The sequence below is a fragment of the Callorhinus ursinus genome, unplaced genomic scaffold (assembly GCF_003265705.2).
Source record: "Callorhinus ursinus isolate GAN/ISIS: 27379988/994484 unplaced genomic scaffold, GSC_fseal_2.0 scaffold16, whole genome shotgun sequence".
NCBI classification, from domain to species: domain Eukaryota; kingdom Metazoa; phylum Chordata; class Mammalia; order Carnivora; family Otariidae; genus Callorhinus; species Callorhinus ursinus.
Window position 1 is genome coordinate 36,047,840 of NW_027397078.1, and position 24,820 is coordinate 36,072,659.

The following is a 24,820-nucleotide window of genomic DNA, read 5'->3' on the forward strand; positions in this document are numbered from 1 at the left end:
ATTTGGCTCACTCTCTGTTTTAGTCTCTCTCCTCCCCGCCCCCGACCCACATCATACCTTCCTCCCTCAATCCTGCCTCTCTTCGCTCCCCATCCCTTCTCTGTGGTCTCAAATACCTTCTCTTGACTTCCCTTCTCTTTCCCTCATGGCTTCTGCTCATTGGTGTCATCTTTTGCCTCCTGGTTTCTGCTTTTTCTCTGACTACTCGTAATTCCTTGGTATATACACTTTATTCTAGAACTTAAAACATTGCTCTGATGTTTCCTTTTGCCTTCTTTCAGTGCCTTCTGGAAGTAGGTAGAAGATGTATTTATGGGTGCATATATGTATAAATGAATGAAGGAAAGAAAGGAAGGAAGGAATGCAACTTTGAACCAGATCCAGTCTCATCTTTGCATCTTCAGTGGCTGCCTATGGCATGATAGTTTCCAGTTACTGAGCACCTAGTATATATCTGACATTATGTCATTTACATATATTTCTGAACTTCACGCACTCGTAAAAAGTGATGGTGTTTTTCCTTTCTTTTCATATAAGGAAACTGTGGCTCTCACAGATTAAATTACTTGCACTAGATTGCAGTGCCAGAAATGGTGTAGCCAGGATTTTAAAACTGTTATGCTTTTCAGGAAGTATTTGAATACCTGAATAAATGAATGTCCAGTAGGGTTTTTTTGCGTTCCTTTTTAAATAAAACCAATAGTAACCAAGGTATATTTTGATAATAGTGATTAAAATAAGAACTGTTTCGTCTTTTATGTCTCTAGAATTCTTAGCTTGTGAAAATACAGACCAAGAGGAGAAATAACTGTCTTTGACTTTGGAAGGCCTGTTGGATGGGTGGAATGGATTAGGAAGAATTCAGCTACAAGTAATAGAATACTCCCCCTCCAACAGAATTAAAGAGCAATGAAATTGCAGTCTGACGTCATAAGAAATCCAGAGTGGTGTAAGATCCATGTACAAAATATTAGGATGGCAGATCTTTCTCTGTGCAGGCTCTGTCCTGCTCTATTTGTTGGCTTTCAAGATGGCTCATTGGTAATAAGATGGCCACATCAATTCCAAACATCACGTGCTATCTGATTGGGGCCAGAGAGAGAAGTACAGGCCACGTCTTCCTTTCTCCTCCTTAGCAGGGGACTTTCCTCGAATCTTCATATCTCATTGGCTGCAACTGGGTTGCATGCTGTGGCAATGACTCTTGGTTGCTGCCCCTCTCCCGGCCTGCCTTGCACTGCCTCCCGTACAGCTAATTGTGGCCATGTGACCGATGAGGGCTTCCTGTTGGCTGGAGGACAGATATATTTTCCAGAGCTCGAGCAGCCATGTTGGGCCCGAGGTAGCACAGCAAACTGACAGACAAGTAAGCTGGTGGGAGCCTCTGCCCTGGTGGCATTGTGGTGTTCCAGGGTGCCTGCCACCCGGCTTCTTTCTCCACCAGGGAATTGTACTTGCATCTTATTTCAAGCCACTGTTATTTTTATTTCTTGCTCTTTTTGTGATTGTTATGCAACTGAACTTAATCTGATGTCCATTTCCCTCCTGATAACAGTCCTGGCAAATGTAAGGGCATAACCACAAAAATAATGACTAAAAATAATGAGGCTCTGTCATTGGAACCAGGGATGGGTCATGTACCCTTCGTCACACGGGGGAAGGTTGAAAGGCTAACAAAACATCAGACCTCGATTTGGAAGGAGGTGGGAAGGGGAAATGAAGGGGAAATGACTGCTGGATAGGCAACTAACAGAGGCCGCTCACCAAGTTAAGTAGCTTTCCCAAGGTCACATGGCTTGTTATTGGTAGAAGAGAAATTCCAGCTCAGGTTGTCTAAGAGCAAGTTCGGTGGACTTATCTTTACCAGCTGAGTTTAGTTGACAATTTGTCACTGATATTACAAAGGAAATTCATTCAAATCTGGGAGATGGCACCCCAACTCTTAAACATCTATTGCTTCATGGCTTCCATCTTACTAAGATACAAATGGTTAGCAGTTCCTTCCCCACTGGTGGGGATCGTCCGCCTATAGATGATGCTACACTCACATGGAAAAACGGCAGGGAGAGCAGACCACTTCAGAGTTATACACTTGGCCATGGGTAATAATGTAAGAAAACTTTGCCTTGCTCGTGTTGTGTGCCTGAGCCAAGTGTTGAAATGGCAAGTATTTGCCTAGCACGTGAGCGGGGAGGCGGCAGGGTTGGGGGGTGAGGTGAACTGGGATTATTTCAAGTGGTAGGAGGAAGCCAACCCAGTTGTATGTTTGTGGGCTTTCTAAAGATTGAGGTCATTTGGAAAACAGTCTGCACTGCACCGTGCACGTGGGTTTCTTTGTCAACACCATCCCGGTGCTGACCCTCGAGGTTTTACTTCCCTTCACATACTGCGGCTCCGTTTAGGGATACGGCATGGTGCGTGGATCTCAAGGGTGGGGGCCTCATTAGCAATTTGTGGAACTCGGTAGCCATCTCAAACAGGCAAAACCAGTAGGAACGATACTGCTGGAAAATCCTGTAACTCAGCTTTCTTTTATATGGTTTTTATCTTTTTCTCCTTGTTTTAAGAGGGCCTTCAAAGTGAGGTAGCAGAGGGCAATAGTGCTTTTGTTATGATGCGTCTATATCTAGATCAAGTTCTCTTAGTCAACTGACAAGGTGGGGAAAACATTTTGTGTTTGTGGATAGTGTTTGCATAAGATCCAAAGGCAAATTTTATCTATGTGACTGATTGATACGAATGGCCTTCCGTCCCAGTGGATTTTACAGAATGGTCTCACTGATGCTGCGAGGCAGGAGAAAGAAAACAAATCTGAAATCTACAAGATCCCTGGAGAAGCATCTTCTCAGAAGACAGGGGAGGGGATATTGTTCTAAGTGTGAAGCAATACAGTGTAAAATTATCGTGTTTAATAATGCTTGTGCTAAGATGATTAGGAATTTTGAATACACTGGAATCTGGTGGTAGGAAGTTTGGTACTGAATGGACTAGTCTTTTATTATAGGTTTAAATATGATTTGGAGGTTATATTGACAGGACTTATGGGCAAACCTGATTACATTTAATCTTCCTTGGGGGCCATTTACAGAATTAATTTGTTGATTCTAAGTAAGTTCCTCTTACTAATGAATGAAGTTTATTCTTTTGTTATTCTGAGTAATTAAGTGTTCCCAAATGTGAAAAAAAAAAAAAGTTGCATATAAAAAGTAAGGTTTTTCTGACATCGCTAATTCAGGTTGGGTCAACTGTCTCATGGAAGATGGATGTGACCCTACAAGATTTGTATGTAGACTGATGCCATTACCCGTCAAAGGACTTGACACTCACAGAAGGAAGAAATGATGGATCATACAGAGTACTGGAAGTGTTTGCTCTCTTAAGGAAATGCTATGGCAGATACTACTGTAAGAAAGTATTATTAATCAATGGAGAATGTACCTGTTCTATTATCTATAGAGTTCTTCTAAATAAGATGTATTTCTTTTTAAGAAGATAAATGCCACAAATTTAATTTTGACTTTCTGTAGGTCTTTGCGTTGAACTGTTCATAGACATGAATGGATGGCCTTTATGGTGATAAAATAGAGTAATAGAATGAAATGTCCCAAACTGGGTTTTCTGTTATAAAAAGGTGGTAGAGTCAAGGTGTAGGAGAATTTACACAATTGAGATCACTTGTGGCCACCTGAGGAAAATAATTAAGCTCTAGTTAAGAATAGTTATACGACCTAGAAATTCCATTCCTAGATGTCTTCCTAAGAGAAATGAAAACCTATATCCACACAGAAACATGCACAGGAATGTTTATGGCAACATTATTTATAGTAGCCAAAAAGTGGAAACAATCAAAATGTCCATCAACCAGTGAATAGATAAGCAAATGCGATATATGTATACAGTAGAATATTATTCAGCTAGAAAAAGGAATGGTAAGTGCTACAACATGGGTGAGCCTTGACAACATTACGCTAAGTAAAGAATGCAGACGCAAGAGACCCATACTGTACGATTGCATTTATATGAAGTACCCAGAATAGGCAAATACATAGAAAGCAAATTCATGGTTGCAGGGACTGGGGAAGAGCAGAGTGGGGAACAACTGCTATTGGGTACGAGTCTCTTTTTGGAATGGTGAAAATGCTTTAAAATTGATTGTGGTGATGGTTGCACAACTCTCTGAACATATTAAAACCTGCTGGACTGCAGACTTTAAGGTGGTGAATGTTATGGTATGTGAATTATATCTCAGTTTTTTAGAAGTGATAGTTAAGACACAAGTTTGAACAAAAGCAGACCTGGTTGGTAATCCTAGCTCCTCTACCTACACAGTAGAGATTTATTGAGAAAGTCGCTCTGTCCGTAGCACACCGCTGGTCATGACTTAGAGGATACCCGAGATGATCCCTGGGCTGTAAGTGACTTATTAGCACAGAAGAGAGATGCTGTGTGTCACTCAGGCAGATCTGTGCAGCCAGCTAGAGAGGCCCCATATTTGAAAAGTGCTGCAACATTGGGGGAAGGAAGGAGAAAAAAAAATAGTGCCGCTATTTGAACGCAATGGATAGAATTAGGAGTCTGATCGACTGAGCAAAAAACATACCAGATTTGGAGCCCAATAAAGGCATGAGCCCAATCATGAGAGTGTAGGATACAGATTTCTCTAACTCCACCCCTCATCTAACTTAAAAAGAGAAAGAATTTCCCACCAACTGAATGGGAGAAAAGCCAGGAATCCTGTGAATCAGAGCCCCTTGGATTTCATCCATTTGCATTGCTCTGGAAGTGATTAAGTCCCGTGATGAACCGGTGTCTGTAAAGAATGATGCATTGTGCATGTGTCTGTCATTTTGATATTAATTTAAAAGGTAACTAGAAGAAAATTACTTCCCAGTTCAACGCAGTTTGGGGGTGGTTCATAAGCACAGCACCATGGTAATTAAAATCCACAGTGAAATGCTCAGAGGCTGCAGGAGCGAAGGCCGTGGTATTCTCAGTTGACCCAAAGAGTCATCTACTGGCAGGTCATAGAGCTGTGATGAAATTCCCCAGCAATAAAAGGTGAAAATGAACTAACCGGAGCCACAGACTCAGTTAGGACTAAGAGCATAACCAAGAGCAATAAAGAGGTAAAGCAGATATTTGAAAATGTGCTCCCTTCAGTCAGTATGCCCTACAGTAATGTTCTCACCTGACTTTAACTCTGTAGCATCGTTTTCCTCGTTTCTGGGTCAAGGCAATGTGGATGTTTTGTGTTATTTAATGACGTGATAGATTCTCAAGTTGCTTTGTTGTAATTTAACTATATAGTGATTAGATGGATATAAATCTTCTAGAGAGTTTTGTTAGTTATTAAAAGGTACCTATATTATATTAAAATACAATATATGCTATGTATCTTACAACATTATATCAAATAATGATATTGAATCATTATAGTGTTGAAGTGCAGTCTAACAAAATTCATTAATGTCCCATCAGATATCAGAAAAGTATAATATTTTTGAAAAGACAAGTTAAAAAAATGACCAGCGATTGAAAGATTTAAGAAAAAACCCATGTTGACACACTACTATGATATTTTGCCACAAGACAGCCTAAACCATGTTTTTATCACTCTGATGTCCAAATACTTCCAATTAGGTTAGGATCGTTTACCCTAGTGAAAGCAGTCAAGCAAATAGCCACCTGGCCTAACTAGACTTTCCACCGTGGGTGAATCGTTCCTCATTCTTTAACCTGAATCCCCTGGAGAAAAAGTCGAAGGTTAACCGAGCAGCAAGGGGCTGGGGAGCACCTGCTGCATGCCCCGTAGCTAAGCTGTTGGGGCCGACGTGAAAAAGCGTGAGGCATCATCCCATTCTTCAGAGGGTGTGGATAGCGTATAGGGTGCTGGCAAAGCTGTCTCCCACTACATTGTCTTCAGAATAGGATCAGCCTTAAGTGAACTTCTAACGTTTGGTTCGGGCCTTTATTATTTAATTAGCATGGATCTGTTTGTCAGGGAGACTCTGCCACCTGCTACACTCCTTAGCCAGCCAGAGCCATCAGTAAACTTTGCGTCTCCCCTTTCTAAGCATCTCCTTCTCCCTTAACGAACCCCTGCCTTTTCTTCCTGTCGTCAGAAGTAATGTAGGAGAATTGAATCACAGTGGTGGGACCTCAAAGGTCATATGTTTGGCCTTTCCCCCAAAGCGGGAATCTTTTGCTCCACGTTGAGGATGGATGAGCCAATGGTTATCTGCACGAGCCTCTGAGTGTTGAGAATCTCCTTACCCCTAAGTCACTTATGGTTGGGTAAATGTTTTCTTTAGGAAGGATCTCCTTGGGAAAGCCTGGGACTACTCCCCAGAATTCCCATTCAGTCATTTGAAATCTTCTCTCTTGAAAGAGAGGCCAGATCTACATCTGTTGAGAGGATCATATGGTTCTTATTTCCTCTATTAACGTATTGTATCACGTTGATTGATTTGCGGATGTTGAACCAACCTTGCAGCCCAGGAATAAATCCCACTTGGTCGTGGTGAATAATCCTTTTAATGTACCGTTGGATCCTGTTGGCTAGTATTTTGGTGAGAATTTTTGCATCCATGTTCATCAGGGATATTGGTCTGTAATTCTCCTTTTTGATGGGGTCTTCGTCTGGTTTTGGGATCAAGGTAATGCTGGCCTCATAAAATGAGTTGGAAAAAAAAAGAAGATAGTAGGAAGGGAAAAATGAAGGGGGGGCAATCGGAGGGGGAGACGAACCATGAGAGACTGAGAAACAAACTGAGGGCTCTAGAGGGGAGGGGGTTGGGGGGATGGGTTAGCCTGGTGATGGATATTAATGAGGGCACTTATGGCAGGGAGCACTGGGTGTTATAAGCAAACAATGAATCATGGAACACTACATCAAAAACTAATGATGTAATGTATGGTGATTAACATAAGATAATAAAATTAAATTAAAAAAACAAAAGATAGGCCAGATCTACTACTGAATTTACCTGCTGGCCAGTCAGCATTTCTGTTATCCCACATTTCTGTTATCCCAACCCCAGGCAGACTAAACAGCCTTAATTCCTTTTGTGGACTTCAAAGTTTTGTTAAATGACTCTCCAGAAACTTCCCCTCCTAGCCACACTACCCTATTCAGGGTTTGCTGGATGCATCAGTGTCTTTCAAAGGCGTGGCCTCTGAACAGTTTGCTGCTCCAGGAGTATCGTGGTCTGGGTGGAACCCAGGGCATTATCACTTTTCTTGAGTTGGATTCCCAAGTTCTTGTCATGCAGCCTAAGTTTCCTTTACCTGGTTTAGCACTTTGGTCAGATTTCCTTTGAGCTTAGTGGACAAAGAGCTCTACCTATTCCTCAAGTCACTTCTCTATCTCTGATTAATTTTTCTTATAATTTAAATGCAAACTTCTCTCTAATTTTTTGAATCTTTTTGTTTTAGTCTCATTCTAAACATTTGGAGCTAATTAAATTATTATATGTAAACTTAAACTATATTTTAAAACCCTAATTCTCCCTTATTATCTATTTTTCTTAGCTTAGTGCCATCTGCAAATTTGATAAGCATGATCTAGACTTTTATGTCAGTTTTTGATGAAGTTGTTGAGCAAGCTGGGGCCAAGTGTCTGCCATTGTAGTTTTGCCCTCTTTGTTAATTAGTTCTTTCCTTTTTTTTTTTTTTTTAGACAGGGAGCGCAAGAGAGTGGGGGAGGGGTAGGTAGGGAGGGGCAGAGGGAGAAGGAGAGAGAATCATCTTAAGCCTGACTCGGGGCTCCATCTCATGACCCTGAGATCATGACCTGAGCAGAAATCAAGAGTCAGACACTTAACTGTCTGAGCCACCCTGGTGCCTGGGTTAATTAGTTCTTAAGTTCACATGAATGTACAACCATTTCTGCTACATTTTACTGTCTGGTCCACAAAGGTTCCAGAAAGTTTTGTCCAGTACTTCACTGAAATTGGTCATTTATGTAAACCTTCAGGCTCCTTGGTAATGGGAGAAAAGTGGAGATAGATGGTCTGTTGAGGAAAAATATATTGAGGCTAAGGAACTATTGGGACATCCTTCTATATAAAAGAACTGTAGATTACTATGTTTACCTTTGAGTTTATTCTATCGTAGATCACATTCCCTTCCTAACTAAAATTCTGTGGTGTAGTGAGTCTGTATGAGTAGTCCTTATTTCCCATTAAAGGATGATGATGATCATGATGGTGGTGGTGGTGGTGGTGAAAAAATATGTGTATATATTTCATTTAATCATGACAATGAGCTTGTAGGATAGATGTTGCACACTGACCCTGGACCCCGACTAGTTTGGACACTCACAACTATTAGGCTGTCTTTGGTAGATAATGGAAACCATTAAAGAAGTGAAAGGTGGTACAGAAGAGAGAATCAGCGATATAGAAGACCAAATGATGGAAAATAAAGAGGCTGAGAAAAAGAGAGAGAAACAACCACAGGATCATGAGGGCAGAATTCGAGAGATAAGCGATACGATAAGACGAAACAACATTAGAATAATTGGGATCCCAGAAGAAGAAGAAAGAGAGAGAGGGGCAGAAGGTATATTGGAGCAAATTATAGCAGAGAACTTCCCTAATGTGGGGAAGGAAACAGGCATCAAAATCCAGGAGGCACAGAGAACCCCTCTCAAAATCAATAAAAGGTCAACACCCTGACATCTAATAGTAAAACTTACAAGTCTCAGAGACAAAGAGAAAATCCTGAAAGCAGCTCAGGAGAAGAGGTATGTAACCTACAATGGTAGAAACATTAGATTGGCAACAGACCTATCCACAGAGACCTGGCAGGCCAGAAAGGACTGGCATGATATCTTCAGAGCACTAAACGAGAAAAATATGCAGCCAAGAATACTATATCCAGCTAGGCTGTCATTGAAAATTGAAGGAGAGATAAAAAGCTTCCAGGACAAACAAAAACTAAAGGAATTTGCAAACACAAAACCAGCCCTCCAAGAAATATCGAAAGGGGTCCTCTAAGCAAAGAGAGACCCTAAAAGCAGCATAGATCAGAAAGGAACACAGACAATATACAGTAACAGTCACCTTACAGGCAATACAGTGGCACTAAATTCATATCTTTAAATAGTTACCCTGAATGTAAATGGGCTCAATGCCCCAATCAAAAGACACAGGCTATCAGATTGGATTAAAAAATAAGACCCATCAATATGCTGTCTGCAAGAGACTCATTTGAGACCCAAAGACACCCCCAGATTGAAAGTGAGGGGGTGGAAAACCATTTACCATGCTAATGGACATCAAAAGAAAGCTGGGGTGGCAATCCTTATATCAGACAAATTAGATTTTAAAGCAAAGACTGTAATAAGAGATGAAGAAGGACACTATATCCTACTTAAAGGGTCTATCCAACAAGAAGATCTAACAATTGTAAATATCTATGCCCCGAACATGGGAGCAGCCAATTATATAAGGCAATTAATAACAAAAGCGAAGAAACACACGGACAGCAATACAATAATAGTGGGGGACTTTAACACCCCCCTGACTGAAATGGACAGATCATCTAAGCAAAAGATCAACAAGGAAATAAAGACTTTAAATGACACACTGGACCAAATGGACTTCACAGACATATTCAGAACATTCCATCCCAAAGCAACGGAATACACATTCTTCTCTAGTGCCCATGGAACATTCTCCAGAATTGATCACATCCCGGATCACAAATCAGGTCTCAACCGGTACCAAAAGATTGGGATTATTCCCTGCATATTTTCAGACCACAATGCTTTGAAACTAGAACTCAATCACAAGAGGAAAGTCAGAAAGAACTCAAATACATGGAGGCTAAAGAGCGTCCTACTAAAGAATGAATGGGTCAACCAGGAAATTAAAGAAGAATTTAAAAAATTCATGGAAACCAATGAAAATGAAAACACAACTGTTCAAAATCTTTGGGATACAGCAAAGGCAGTCCTGAGAGGAAAGTATATAGCAATACAAGCCTTTCTCAAGAAACAAGACAGGTCTCAAATACACAATCTAACCCTACACCTAAAGGAGCTGGAGAAAGAACAGCAAATAAAGCCTAAACCCAGCAGGAGAAGAGAAATCATAAAGATCAGAGCAGAAATCGACGAAATAGAAACCAAAAGAACAGTAGAACAGATCAGTGAAACTAGGAGCTGTTTCTTTGAAAGAATTAACAAGATTGATAAACCCCTGGCCAGACTGATCAAAAAGAAAAGAGAAATGACCCAAATCAACAAAATCATGAATGAAAGAGGAGAGATCACAACCAACCCCAAAGAAATACAATTATAAGAACATATTATGAGCAACTCTATGCCAGCAAATTAGATAACTTGGAAGAAATGGGTGCATTCCTAGAGATGTATCAACTACCAAAATTCAACCAGGAAGAAATAGAAAACCTGAACAGACCTATAACCACTAAGGAAATTGAAGCAGTCATCAAAAATCTCCCAACAAACAAAAGCCCAGGGCCAGATGGCTTCCCAGGGGAATTCTATCAGACATTTAAAGAAGATTAATACCTTTTTTCCTGAAACTGTTCCAAAAAATAGAAATGGAAGGAAAACTTCCAAACTCATTTTATGAGGCCACCATTACCTTGATCCCAAAACCAGACAAAGACCCCATCAAAAAGGAGAATTACAGACCAATGTCCTTGATGAACATGGATGCAAAAATTGTCACCAAAATACTAGCCAATAGGATCCAACAGTACATTAAAAGGATTATTCACCATGACCAAGTGGGATTTATCCCTGGGCTGCAAGGCTGGTTCAACGTCCGCAAATCATTCAACGTGATACATTAACAAAAGAAAGAACAAGAATCATATGATCCTCTCAATAGATGCAGAAAAAGCATTTGACGAAGTACAGCATCCTTTCTTGATCAAAACTCTTCAGAGTATAGGGATAGAGGGTACATACCTCAATATCATAAAAGCCATCTATGAAAAACCTACAGCGAATATCATTCTCAATGGGGAAAAGCTGAGAGCTTTCCACCTAAGGTCAGGAACGCGGCAGGGATGTCCACTATCACCACTGCTATTCAACATAGTATTAGAAGTCCTAGCCACAGCAATCAGACAACAAAAAGAAATCAAAGGCATCCAAATCGGCAAGGAGGAAGTCAAACTCTCACTCTTTGCAGATGATATGATACTGTATGTGGAAAAGCCAAAAGACTCCACCCCAAAACTGCTAGAACTCATACAGGAATTCAGTAAAGGGGCAGGATATAAAATCAATGCACAGAAATCAGTGGCATTCCTATACACCAACAACAAGACAGAAGAGAGACAAATCAAGGAGTCGATCCCATTTACAATGGCACCCAAAACCATAAGATACCTAGGAATAAATTTAACCAAAGAGGAAAAGGATCTGTACTCAGAAAACTATAGAATACTCATGAAAGAAATTGAAGAAGACACAAAGAAATGGAAAAACGTTCCATGCTCATGGATTGGAAGAACAAACATTGTGAAGATGTCAGTGCTACCTAGAGCAATCTACACATTCAATGCAATCCCCATCAAAATACCATCCACTTTTTTCAAAGAAATGGAACAGATAATCCTAAAATTTGTATGGAACCAGAAGAGACCCCAAATAGCCAGAGGAATATTGAAAAAGAAAAGCAAAGCTGGCGGCATCACATTTCCGGACTTCAAGCTCTATTACAAAGCTGTCATCATCAAGACAGTATGGTACTGGCACAAAAACAGACACATAGATCAATGGAACAGATTCGAGAGCCCAGAAATGGACCCTCAACTCTATGGTCAACTCATCTTTGACAAAGCAGGAAAGAATGTCCAATGGAAAAAAGACAGTCTCTTCAACAAATGGTGTTGGGAAAATTGGACAGCCACATGCAGAAGAATGAACCTGGACCATTTCCTTACACCCCTCACAAAAATAGACTCCAAATGGTTGAAAGACCTAAACGTTTGAGACAGGAGTCCATCAAAATCCTAAAGGAGAACACGGGCAGCAACCTCTTCGACCTCAGCCGCAGCAACTTCTTCCTAGAAACGTCGCCAAAGGCAAGGGAAACAAGGGCAAAAATGAACTATTGGGATTTCATCAAGATAAAAAGCTTTTGCACAGCAAAAGAAACAGTCCACAAAACCAAAAGACAACCGACAGAATGGGAGAAAATATTTGCAAATGACATATCAGATAAAAGGCTAGTATCCAAAATCTATAAAGAACTTATCGGGCGCCTGGGTGGCTCAGTTGGTTAAGCGACTGCCTTCAGCTCAGGTCATGATCCTGGAGTCCTGGGATCGGGTCCCGCATCGGGCTCCCTGCTTGGCGGGGAGTCTGCTTCTCCCTCTGACCCTCTCCCCTCTCATGCTCTCTCTCTATCTCATTCTCTCTCTAAAATAAATAAATAAAATCTTTAAAAAAAAAAAAAAGAACTTATCAAACTCAACACCCAAAGAACAAATAATCCAATCAAGAAATGGGCAGAAGACATGAACAGACATTTTTCCAAAGAAGACATCCAAATGGCCAACAGACACATGAAAAAGTGCTCAACATCGCTCGGCATCAGGGAAATCCAAATCAAAACCTCAATGAGATACCACCTCACACCAGTCAGAATGGCTAAAATTAACAAGTCAGGAAACGACAGATGTTGGCGGGGATGCGGAGAAAGGGGAACCCTCCTACACTGTTGGTGGGAACGCAAGCTGGTGCAACCACTCTGGAAAACAGTATGGAGGTTCCTGAAACAGTTGAAAATAGAGCTACCATACGATCCAGCGATTGCACTACTGGGTATTTACCCCAAAGATACAAATGTAGGGATCCGTAGGGGTACGTGCACCCCAATGTTTATAGCAGCAATGTCCACAGTAGCCAAACTGTGGAAAGAGCCGAGATGTCCATCGACAGATGAATGGATAAAGAAGATGTGGTATATATACACAATGGAATATTATGCAGCCATCCAAAGGAATGAGATCTTGCCATTTGCAAGGACGTGGATGGAACTGGAGGGTGTCATGCTGAGTGAAATAAGTCAATCAGAGAAAGACATGTATCCTATGACCTCACTGATATGAGGAATTCTTAATCTCAGGAAAGAAACTGAGTGTTGCTGGAGTAGTGGGGGATGGGAGGGATGGGGTGGCTGGGTGATAGACACTGGGGAAGGTATGTGCTATGGTGAGCGCTGTGAATTGTGCAAGACTGTTGAATCACAGATCTGTACTTCTGAAATAAATAATGCAATATATGTTAAGAAAAAAAAAGAAGAAGATAGCAGGAGGGGAAGAATGAAGGGGAGTAAGTCAGAGGGGGAGAGGAACCATGAGAGATGATGGACTCTGAAAAACAAACTGAGGGTTCTAGAGGGGAGGGGGTGGGGGGATGGGTTGGCCTGGTGATGGGTATTAAAGAGGGCACATTCTGCGTAGAGCACTGGGTGTTATGCACAAACAATGAATCATGGAACACTACATCAAAAACTAATGATGTAATGTATGGTGATTAACATAACAATAAAAAATTAAAAAAAAAAGAAATGCAAGGTGGTAAACGTTAACTACTGTTCCACCATATCCCTATCAGGTTTTATGAAAGACCAAATTCTTCCATACATATAACCATTTATTAGCAATCAGGCACCAAAAATCCAACCTGTCTTGTTAGCTTGGCAACGATAAAAAGTTAGCTTCTCTATCCTTTTCAGGTATTCTGAGCATCTCTGCATGAAAAGTTTGCCTGATGCAGTCACAGACTATTACTGGCTCATTAGAAACCCCAGGCAGTGACTTGTCTAGAATATGACTGCACCCACTTTATGGACACAACCCTCTCCAATGATGGGGTCAGGGAGAATGACCAGAAAGTGCTGAGAGGAAGTGGAGCAATTAGGGAAGAAGGAATCGAAACAAGGTGGGACCTGGCACAAATTCATTTGGGCCGCTTGCCACGTATTCAAACTCCTTATCCTAAACTGGGTTTGATCAACTACCAAGAAATAGGTGTGGCCTTTGGGACAACTTAGCCCAGATTAACATATCCGCCATCCTTTTTTTTTTTTTTTCTGGTGTTTAATTTTGTTTTGTTTTGTTTTGAGTATAGTATAGCATTACTGTTGAGCAAGACAGATTGCTTCTGGTCAGGCAAGTGCACCCCAGCAAATGTATCAGCGCTAAAGACTTCTAAACACTGGTCAAGACTGGTAAATTCCCTGAAAGGAAGAAGTTTAGTTCTCAGGGTGAATTGAAATTAGAACTTTTTTAAAAGCTTTTATTTTAAAATGCTTTTGCCTGGGAGAGAGCACTATGTGGAATTAATACCTTTTTCTGTTTCCGCAGCACCATACAGGTTTACCTAATGTGGATGGGGAAATTATTTTTTGCCTTCTTTCCAAATGCCTATTAGGGAACACTTTCTTTCTGGGGCTTACCTCTGTGTATTGATCAGACTGAGCAGTCCAGGGAGCTGTGGCTACTCCAGAGGGTGGATTCGTGTTGACACTTCTGCAGTAGTGTAAAGGATAATGCTTTCAACAACTGATGCAGGTGTGCACACTTGCATCTCACTTTCAGTTTGGAAACCTGTTAGTGAGGCAGTAATTTCTGATTAGCTGCCCACAGATGGATATGGTCCTAAGTATGCTTGAACTCAATAGTACACTTTGAAGGCATTTTTAAAGGTCAGTTAGCATCCATATTGTGTGCAAAAGCAGTATGTACCTATACACATATGCACAGTATATATATATATATATATATATGTATATGTATATATATATATCAATTTAGGTAAACATAGTATATATACATAGTATACAAATATTTATTGATATTTACATGTATTATATACCAACTAAAAGATCATTCTCAGGCATTTTAAGAATAAGCCCAAATCTGCTCTTACTTCATTTCAGATTCCCCATGGATGCGAGAATATTTTATCCTTGGGGGTGATTAAGTAAGAAAGAAGATGTAAGAGCAAAGCTGAAGTATCATTAATGGCTCTGTAGCGGAGATCATTCAGGTGTGCTGAAATCTCTTCTGATCCCCGCCCTGGAGGACGGGTCACAACACTGAACTTGGTGCTTGTCTCTGCCCTTGCCCTTTGATCAAAGACTGATCAACTGACCTTAAGAAGACACTGGATTTGGGAAACCCTCTGCTCTTCCATGGACCGCTGTGGTCTCCCGTGGTTCCTGTTAAGTAAATAACGCAGCTCTGGCTTCTTTGGCTGCAAAAACTGAAGGTATATTGAATGTACCTGCTTCAGCACCACCATTGTGTCCCTTGCACGGGTTAACAGTGTGCATTTTTAAGGCTCCGAGGCAGTGAATATTTTTCATCTCCTAGCAGAGTACAATCTGCTAATGAAATCATCCAACATCTCCTCCGCTGCGTTGTTAGCTCTGTGTATGTGTGTACAAATGATTCAGGTTTGTTATTCATCAACTTTTACCAAACTCTCTTTGCCATTGATGAGAACAATATCCTTTGCACGTGTAAGTTTCACCAATCTGAGAGTACCTGTTATGCAATAGAGAGTCTCTCGGTTGATTTGAACATGATGTTACTCAGGCCCCAGGTCTAATCTTGATTACAACTCTTTCACTTTCTGTCCCGTGGTTGAGCATCTCCATGCTTTGGCTGGTTGTCCTACAGTTGTCTTTTTGGCCTGGGGAGGGGCCAGTCGAAAATGTAGATGAACAAGTACAAATCAATCCCCAGAGCAAGGAAACAACAGCTAAAGTACGCAGTTCAAGCTTGGATCATGGTTCAGTTTTTCTCCAAGAAAAGACAAAGACACTTCTGTGTAGATGAAAACATGTTCGCATGGAACATTGCACGGTGGAGTGCATGCATGCATGCGATGGGTCTAAAGTGTCCTAATGAGTGTGTACATGTGTATGTGTGTCAGGGAGGAGGTAGACCTGTTACTGTATTAATGATGACAGCAAAATATACCTATTAGTTACCATGGCCAGGTGCCGAGTGTTGTACCCATCGTAGGTTTATCCGTGCGATGGTTTACTCTTAACGATCACCCAAGCACTTCCAGAAGGGAAAGGTGAGGATTGATTTGTCAATGCCTAAGGGTCTCCCAACGTGTGGTCTACAACCGTGTTTGTCAGTGAGTTGTTTGGGCCTCGGCAGGAATTTTCCCACAGAAAGGATGTTCTAACTGGCAGGCTCCCAGGACCGCCCACAAATCCATTTAACCATAACAGAACTGATGAACACTGTCAGGGCTAGAGTTGGCTTCCAAGTGGGAAGTCAGCCTAGTATTAATAGCACAGTTCCAGCTGCACTGTGGGCCCAGCGGACTTCTGATGGACCCGCCTGGGAACCAAGGCACTCTTTGTAACATTTATGGGAAATGGATTCCTCGGTGAGCATGGTGGGAAGGGAATACTGTGGTGGCATGAGAACCATGGCTGCCCATTTCTCCCTTCTACTCTAATCACTACCAACACTGGTGTCCAGCAGGAAGAGACCAAGGGGAATCCTTCTCCCGCCTTCAGACCTGGGGAGAGCCTGCCCTAGTCCTGGTCCGACTCACTTGGGTTGGCTGTTCCCACGTACAGGATATTTGTAAGTTGGGTGTTTCTAGGTCACCTGTATTTAATTATGTGATATAGATATTTATTTTAACATGGTAGCTGTTGGTCCAGGCCAAGTTATATTATAATTTAAGGTTTATTTTTGTCTTAACAACTTTTATTCATTTTGACTAATTTCAGCCCTGATGATGTTCTTGTGCTTCTTTAGTGAGTTAAAGCCATTAGTTTTATGCAAATGGAAGGGTGTGCGTGGTGGCACCAAAACATTCCATTTTCTGGTTACAGGAGGAAATGGGAGAAATGGGTGGTGCAGAGTGTGTGTGTATGTGTGTGTAGGATTGGACTATGACCCAAAGGTGTCTAATTTGAATATGACCTGAAGATATGTTGTTCAGACCAAGACATGCCTTAAGGCATTAAAAATCGTGGTTGTACTCAAGGGAGCTCTTTTTCACTAGTGTATTAGGAAATATTTCTGACCAGTTTTTCTCTGGGCAAAGGTATTAGAATTAAAAGATTTTTCTCCTCTGGGAACTCTTTGAATAGGTTAATTTCTTAAAAAGGACTTTTAAAGACTGGACGGCAACCAGTAAACTATTTTCTGCTAATCCTAAGTAAACTTTTCTGTGATGTAAGTGCTGTATCCAAGGTATCTTATGGGGTGCACATGGCCCAAAGGGAAAATAATTTGTCTGGTAACTTGATTTTCTTCCTTTTTCCATTATTCACAGGTTGTCAAATTCATCCTGTCTGGGCAGTACAAATGTGGGAACTTGTAAATGAATAGCAATTTTAAAGCATCAATCAACTGAAATGAGTATGAAACTTTGCTGGATTCTTAGGAGGTCTCTTGATATTTCTGAGCCACACTTCTCTTTTCTGGGATTCTCTTTTGGGACACAGTCATAAATGCAAAAGGAAGATTTCAGCACCAAATTACATTCATCTTTAAAATATTGGGCCTCTTCAGCCCCTCCCAAACATTGAAAAACTCTCTGGAGTTTGAACTGCTGAGACATGGACTATAACTCTTCTTCCGGAAGACTCGTTAAGGAAAAACTACACTTTGGGGTTATGAGTATAGAATTATAACACACACAACTCACGATACTTAATAATCCTCTGTAGATAAGTCTAGATTATCTCTACAATATCTCTTTATTTCATCCAGCCCCATAATTATGTATTTGGGGAGGTAAAAGTGAGTGCACAGGATTTTCAGAGTGGCAGATCTGTTTGGAATCATTCTAACCCAATTGTTCATCTTGTCGGAGAGGGCACTGGAGACCAAGGGGTTCGGCGACTTGGGCAAGGCTGCTGCTAGTGGGGGCAAAGCTGGGAGGGTGACAGGAAGCAATGGTGAGAAAGTCATGGCCTGTTGAAAGTTCTCTGTCTCCTGGGTTTACTTACATCTTTTCATTTCACCCTCACAACTTTGCAAGGCAAGGGGCCATCTTCCATTTTTAGGAAGGAGAAAACGGAGACATGGAAGGTTCTCTAGCTGCTCAAAGTCAATAGGCATTAAGAGGCAGAGCAAGAATTCAAATGCACACCTACCGATTCTGAAGATCTTGTGTCTCCTTGTATCCTGCTAGCTCCCAGGCCTCAGGATAGCCTAAAGTCCAACAGCATTCCTTCCTTATACATGTTTACAGATAACCAAGAGCATCTGTGTTTAAGCAACCACTCTGGTTACTGAATTTGTTGGGATGTTGGGTCTCCTTACCTTAGTTTTTCTGACAAAAGTGGTTGTCCTTCTCCTCCGAGATTTAATAAGATTCCAAAATTTGTCTTCAATTAATGCTTCCTTTTCTTTTTTGGAAAATTTATACTTGGAAACATCTAGTTCCTCTCTTTAGATCTAAAGAAGAGTATACTCCTTTCTCTCATTCAGTGATTCATTTATTCAATAAATATGTGTTGAATGCCTACTGTGAGCAGACACTGTTCTGGGTTTTGGAGATACAGCTCTGAATGAAACAGATGCACATCCCTGCCGTGGGTGATACTCCCATTCTGCTGTGTCAGGGGATAGCCAATAAAGAGCAGAAAATAAAGTAAGTGAGAAGGGACCACTGTCCTAGAAACAAAAAATAAAGAAATAAGGTAAAATATCAGGGAAAGGAGACACCAGAAAGATGAGGTGGGGGTTACCGTAAAAAGGCTTCACAGAGAGGGTGAATTTGGGAAGTGTTTGTTATAACATTATTGGTTCAGTGAAAAATGCTAGTAGGTGTCTATATTTTCAGCACATTCCTTTCCAAAACCATGACACTCCAATCCCCACCAGTGGTCTCTGTCTCCTTCCTCATGATACATTTTTCCATCCACCCTTTGTGGCAACCATTGTTATCCCTGTAGTACAAAAAACAGGAATAAAATGGGTTGCCCACCAGTCTGAGGGGGAGATGAATAGAGAACAAGACAAGCATAGTGCCTGGTCTACTCTTCTCAAGCATCTAATTTATATTTACAGGGAAGGAAACTAAATCTCAAAGATGGTCAAGTGACTAGCCCAGAATCATACCATGCTCATTATTTCATTTATCCGGCAAGTTCTGGATTGAGATCCTACAGTGGGCCAGGCTACTGATATGGACCCAGGAGATTCCACAGGACTCACAGGAAATAGTCTCTGGTCTAGAGGCACAGAAGGGGACCTCTGACCCCGACCCAGTGCTCTTTCTCCTATACCACAATGGAGAACGCCTCTCTTTACCAGGCCCTCAGATGAATGAGAATAGTGTTCCCATTTATATTTCCCACTCTGCACTTCAAGTGTGTTGTGGGTTAAATGAGACCACATCAGCTGGCCTGAGAACCCAAATCACTATGCATATCATTGTTTCTATGGGAAAACGCATTCAGATTTTCAAACACCAACCATCTTTACAGACCTTCAAATTGTTGAGTGCCTAAGCTGGAAAATATGAGCCAAGATTGTTTAGGGCTCATTGAGGCAACCTCCGGCTACCCAGCCTCCAAGATCTTGACAATCTCCTGGAGTAAACAACATCCTCTCTAGTCCTGAAGGCAGCGTCAAATGAGATACCAATGAGTAGTAATAGCTTCCTCAAAATTGTATGGAAACTTTTCTTCTCTTCACTATGAAGACAAATGAATATTTTCCTTTAAGAAAAAGGTCCACTAATGCTGATCTGTGGAGGGTGCCTGCCAGCCATTCTGCTTTCTCATAGTTCTCTAGGGCCATGGGGATCTACGAGGGGATTGCAGCTCATTTTAATCTGGGCTTATTACATTATCTAGGGGTGGGACTCACATTTCCATCCATGGCAGTAGCCGGCTAGTACCACAAATGCTTGTTGAATGGAGTGGAGTGGAAGCAAATGTTCTCTTGGCCATTGGGTATGCTAGCAAAGTAGCAAGTGTCGTTTTCCCGTCTTTTCCCCATGACAGGAATGCCATGGGCATTTCAGTTCCTGTTCTATACTCTTGTCATCACCTGCTTGATTAGAATGATACTGCTTAGGTAATAAGGACTTTGAATTTATATAAGCTTTCTAAGGAAACATGAACTTGGATTGAACTACAGTGGATGCTCCACCGAAGTTCAAAGGAAATATGATTATGGTTGCCTTGGCAACCATAGCTCTGCACTCTGTTTTATTTCTTACTGTTTTCATATTTTCTGATCATTCTGAGGAGAAACAAAGGAAGAGATATCAGTAGAGTCTCATTTTCAATTTATGAGGCTGCTGGGAATGATACAACTTTATGTAGCTACAAAAGCTCCTTTTCTTAAAATTTCCCCAAACACTGGAAAGGCCAGGCATGTGAAAGGAAGTAAAAATAGGCTATTACTTATGTTGAAACGTAAATGTCATCTTTACTCTTTATAAAGGTAATTACTTTTAAAGGGCTGGAAAGGAGATCACCTTTATATTTCTCTCTAGCATACAACTATGACTTCTATATTTCTTTAAAAAGGGAAGAATTCTTGGTCAGTAAATTTCCATAAGTATTTTTACATGTAATGCAGTTATTCACCTCCAAATAGCTGTATAGTTAAAAGAGTTTTACTCTAGGAAAGGGCCAGTTTGAGAGATTGTCAAATGGTAACGTTTTAACAACATGTTAAATTACTGATCATCAACACACAACCTCTGTTAGGTTCTCCTTTGTAGGCCACACCAGTTTTTTTTTTTTTTTTTTTTTTAAAGAGTAAAAGTGGTCATTAATATTTGAATCTTTATAATTGGTTTATTAGTATTAAAAGAAAAGTAGAGAAGAAACGTCTATTGTCACATGACAATAGTACAAAAAGTCATTAAGATTTTTTATTTTGTCTAATCACTTATTATTAAGTTTCTATGGGAAAATTTTATATGTTATACTCTAGGACAGGAGTTCAGAAGGTGTTTTGTAAAGGGCCGGATGGTAAATATTTTAGGCTTTTGGCCGGGTTTTGTTGTAGCTGCTCAATTCTGATGTTGTAGCTGAAAGCATCCAGAGATAATATGTAAAGGAACAGAGCAGGCCGTGTTAAATTACTACTGTATTTACAGAAACAGACAACAGACTGGATTTGGCCCTTGGGTTGTAGTTTGCCCACTCCTACTCCAGGAGAAAAACTGTTCTGCTTACTTACCACAGCCCACACGTGAGTGTAGTGCTTCCAGCAAATTGGTTCTTGTAATTAATTAATTAATTAATTAATTTTTAAAGTATGCTCCACACCCAGCATGGAGCCCAGTGCGGGGCTTGAATTCATGACCCTGAGATCAAGACCTGAGCTGAGATCAAGAGTCGGACGCTTAACTGAGCCACCCAGGCGCCCCCAAAATTCGTTCTTTTAAAAGGTGCACCTAAAGGGCTGTCCTTACTACCTTTTGTGTTAAATGTCACAATTGCCACTATATTGGTTTCTAGAGATAGAGAGGAGTACAGGAGGGGAGAAGCAGATATTTCATAATAGTTTGCTTAGTTTAAAAGCTGATAGAGTATGTGACAAAAATAAACTCCTTACATGCAGGGCAAGTTCAACATTGATCTTGAACGTCAAAGGCCTGTTGTCCGCTACCTACATGTGCTGGCAATGTAAACAGAGCCAGGCACTGTGAGGTGGAGCCCCTTTGCCTCCAGCTGGCCTCTTCATCCCTATGGTCACCTGACACCAACCAAACCATGTCTTCTTTATTTTTCCTTCAGCGTATTCTTTGGTGCTTTGTTCAAACTGATTTTAACGTATTCTTTTAGTTTTAATCAAATGTTTCCAACATATAGAAAAGTATAAAAAATAAAAACCTATGTATCTGTTGTTCAGATTTAATAACCATTAACATTTGGTATTGTTTGCTTCAGATATTTTGATCTTTTATTTTTATTATTTATTTTAAGGTTTTATTTATTTATTTGTTGAGAGAGAGAGAGAGAGCATGAGCAGGGGGAGGGGCAGAGGGAGAGCGAGGAAGAATCTCAAGCAGCACTGAGCATGGAGCCTGACTCGGGACTCCGTCCCATGACCCTGAGATCATGGCCTGAGCCAAAATCAAGAGTTGGACGCTTAACCCACTGAGCCACCCAGGCACCCCATGATCTTTTTGTTTTTTTAAAGAAATAATACATATGGACACAGTTGAAGCCTATACCAGACTTCTAATGTATATGATTTTTCTACATTCTAACAATTTTTAAAGAGGTAATTTATCTTCAGATGAATTTGAATCCTCTCCTACTTATTAAAATGAGTTCTTGATAGCCAAAAGGGTAGAAAGATTAGGGATTTGATTTTAGATGTGCACATTATTGTTGGTGCAGAGTATGACAGTTTGATCTGATCTGATATGGTTTTCTGTCCATCTATTAAGATTTTTTTTTTTTTTTTGACAGAGAGAGACACAGCGAAAGAGGGAACACAGGCAGGGGGAGTGGGAGAGGGAGAAGCAGGCTTCCCACAGAGCGGGGAGCCTGATGCGGGGCTCGATCCCAGGACCCTGGGACCATGACCTGAGCCGAAGGCAGGCGCTTAACGACTGAGCCACCCAGGCGCCCTTTTTTCTTTTAAGATTTTTTTTTCTGTCCATCTAGAACTAAATAACACTACCAGTTTACTCCCAAGAAAGACTTTGCAAATTCCCCACATCTCTTGCCTATTGTAAATGAGGTGTGCGTCCAAGAGACAGTAAATATAAATCATCCTAGCTCATTATAGAGGGCTGGATACAGTTTTCATTTGCACGGCAACTTTTTCAAATGCAGTATTTTTCTCTGCTGCCCTTAGCATAGTTAGTGCTTTGTGGAACACGGGCTTTTACAAATGTTCTCTCATTCGATCCTTGGGACATTCTGTGTGATAGTTAGAATAGAGAACATTGCACCCATCTCCCAGGTAAGGAAATTAAGGCCCAGTGATGTCAATACAATGTTTGTAGGTCTTGGCTGCACCTCAGCAACACTTGGCAAGCTTTGAAAAAGTGCCTATGGATTCCTGAGCCTACCCAAAGATCTGATACTACCAGGCTGGGATGGACCATGGGCGTCAGCATTTTTAATGGATTGCACTCTGCAGCCAAGGTTGAGAATTCCCAGTGGACCAGTAAAAATGGGACATTTTTTTATTGCCACAGCTTGAGGGAGGGGGGCGGTGCTCCTGGCACCTAGTGGATAGAGACCTGGGATGCTGCTAAAACATCCTGCAGCCTCCCTCTGACAGAGAATTATCTGGCCCCACATGCCAATAGCACTGAGATGGAGAAACCCCCACTTAACCTGTACAATGCTGAACTAAAGTCTCTCTGACTCTAAGCCATTGATTTTTCTTCAGACCCAAGCTGCTAGGTGATTCAAATTAGTCATCCTCTTATTATTGCTGCTAATAGCTTATATTTTAAATAGGTAATTCTTTGAAGCTAAAATGTTTACAGTGACTTTTTAGTTCATCAGGAACTAGGTGATCTTGTGTCATAACCACACTAGGATGGGCAGAAATCTCACTTTTGTCAGAATACCAAAAGTAACACAAAACAAGCAAACACACAAAAACAAACAAACCCCCAAAACCTCACAGCATCAAAAAGAAGAAAAGAGCTATTTCTCAACTTCCGTGTATATATGTTTGATCCTAAATAAGAAACATGTATTATATAAAATATTGGTTCTCAAACTTGAGCATGCATTGAAATTCCCTGGAGGGTGTGTGAAAACACAGACTGTCGGACCCCACCGTAGAGTGTCTGATTCTGTAGGTCTGGGTTGGGGTGCAAGCACTTGCATTTCTAATAAGTTCTCATCTGAGACTGAAGCATCTGGCCCTGGGACCACTCTTTGTGGTTTACTGATGTGAAATATGTTTCCATAGTAGCTTTTCTTTTTTTTTTTAAGGTTTTATTTATTTATTTGACAGAGAGAGACACAGTGAGAGAGGGAACACAAGCAGGGGGAGTGGGAGAGGGAGAAGCAGGCTTCCCGCCCAGCAGGGAGCCCGATGTGGGGCTTGATCCCAGGACCCTGGGACTGTGACCTGAGCCGAAGGCAGACGCTCAACACCTGAGCCACCCAGGCGCCCCTTCATAGTAGCTTTTCAAAGGAATGTTAACCTTGGGGCTATCTGTTGAAGTCACAAGCTAATACTTCTACAAATGCCAATCTTACTTCTTCATACTATGCAAATAACTTAAAAATATGATTCATTAAGAACGACAAGGGTCTTGTTGCTCTACAGTTATAATCAAGATAGACCTATGGGACTGAGGTTTCTGCTCCCACTTCTGAGAGCAACAGCAGCAGCTACAGGGGGTTTCATGGAAAAGAACGTGTGTACTGTTAAGAAAATACAACTCTCCACCTGATCAGAAACGAAAAGATGCCAGTTCACTGAGACATTTAAAAATGCATCTGGTCGGTGAGAGAGTTGATGTTGCCTACGGTACCTGATACACATTCTTCAAATTAGAAGTAGATGCTTAGATGAAAAATGATGGGAACCAAATTTTTTCCTCACTTTGGGTACATTAACATGTGATTGTGGAAGGGCAGATAGATAACTAAAATTTCAGCAAAATGTATTGTCTATCTATACAATAATGCACATAATTCCTGAACTAATTAGACTATCAGCCAGGCGGCCAAGTAATTTTAAAGTATGGAATTGGAAACCTATTTTGGGTGTTTCAAGAATGAGTCAGTTATTCTTTCAGTCCATCAGCCAGTGACCCTTTACAGATAGCAGTGATTGAAATGGCGTGTTCTGTGATTGTCCTACACTAACTAAAGTTAGATGTTAT

At 41.0% G+C, this 24,820-nt stretch overlaps 1 protein-coding gene across 2 annotated transcripts in view; it reads left to right on the forward strand.

The window, feature by feature from the left end:
- Positions 1 to 24,820, forward strand: part of ARHGAP6 (Rho GTPase activating protein 6) — a 246,277-nt gene that overhangs the window by 57,571 nt on the left and 163,886 nt on the right. Inside the window, exon 1 of one of the 2 annotated variants that reach the window (XM_073902102.1) lies at positions 16,501 to 16,608. The exons of the other annotated variant lie outside the window; for it this stretch is intronic. The gene's annotated coding sequence lies outside the window, so the exon portion shown is untranslated. Of the gene's footprint in view, positions 1 to 16,500; positions 16,609 to 24,820 lie in introns of those variants that run through there. 2 annotated transcript variants of the gene reach the window in all.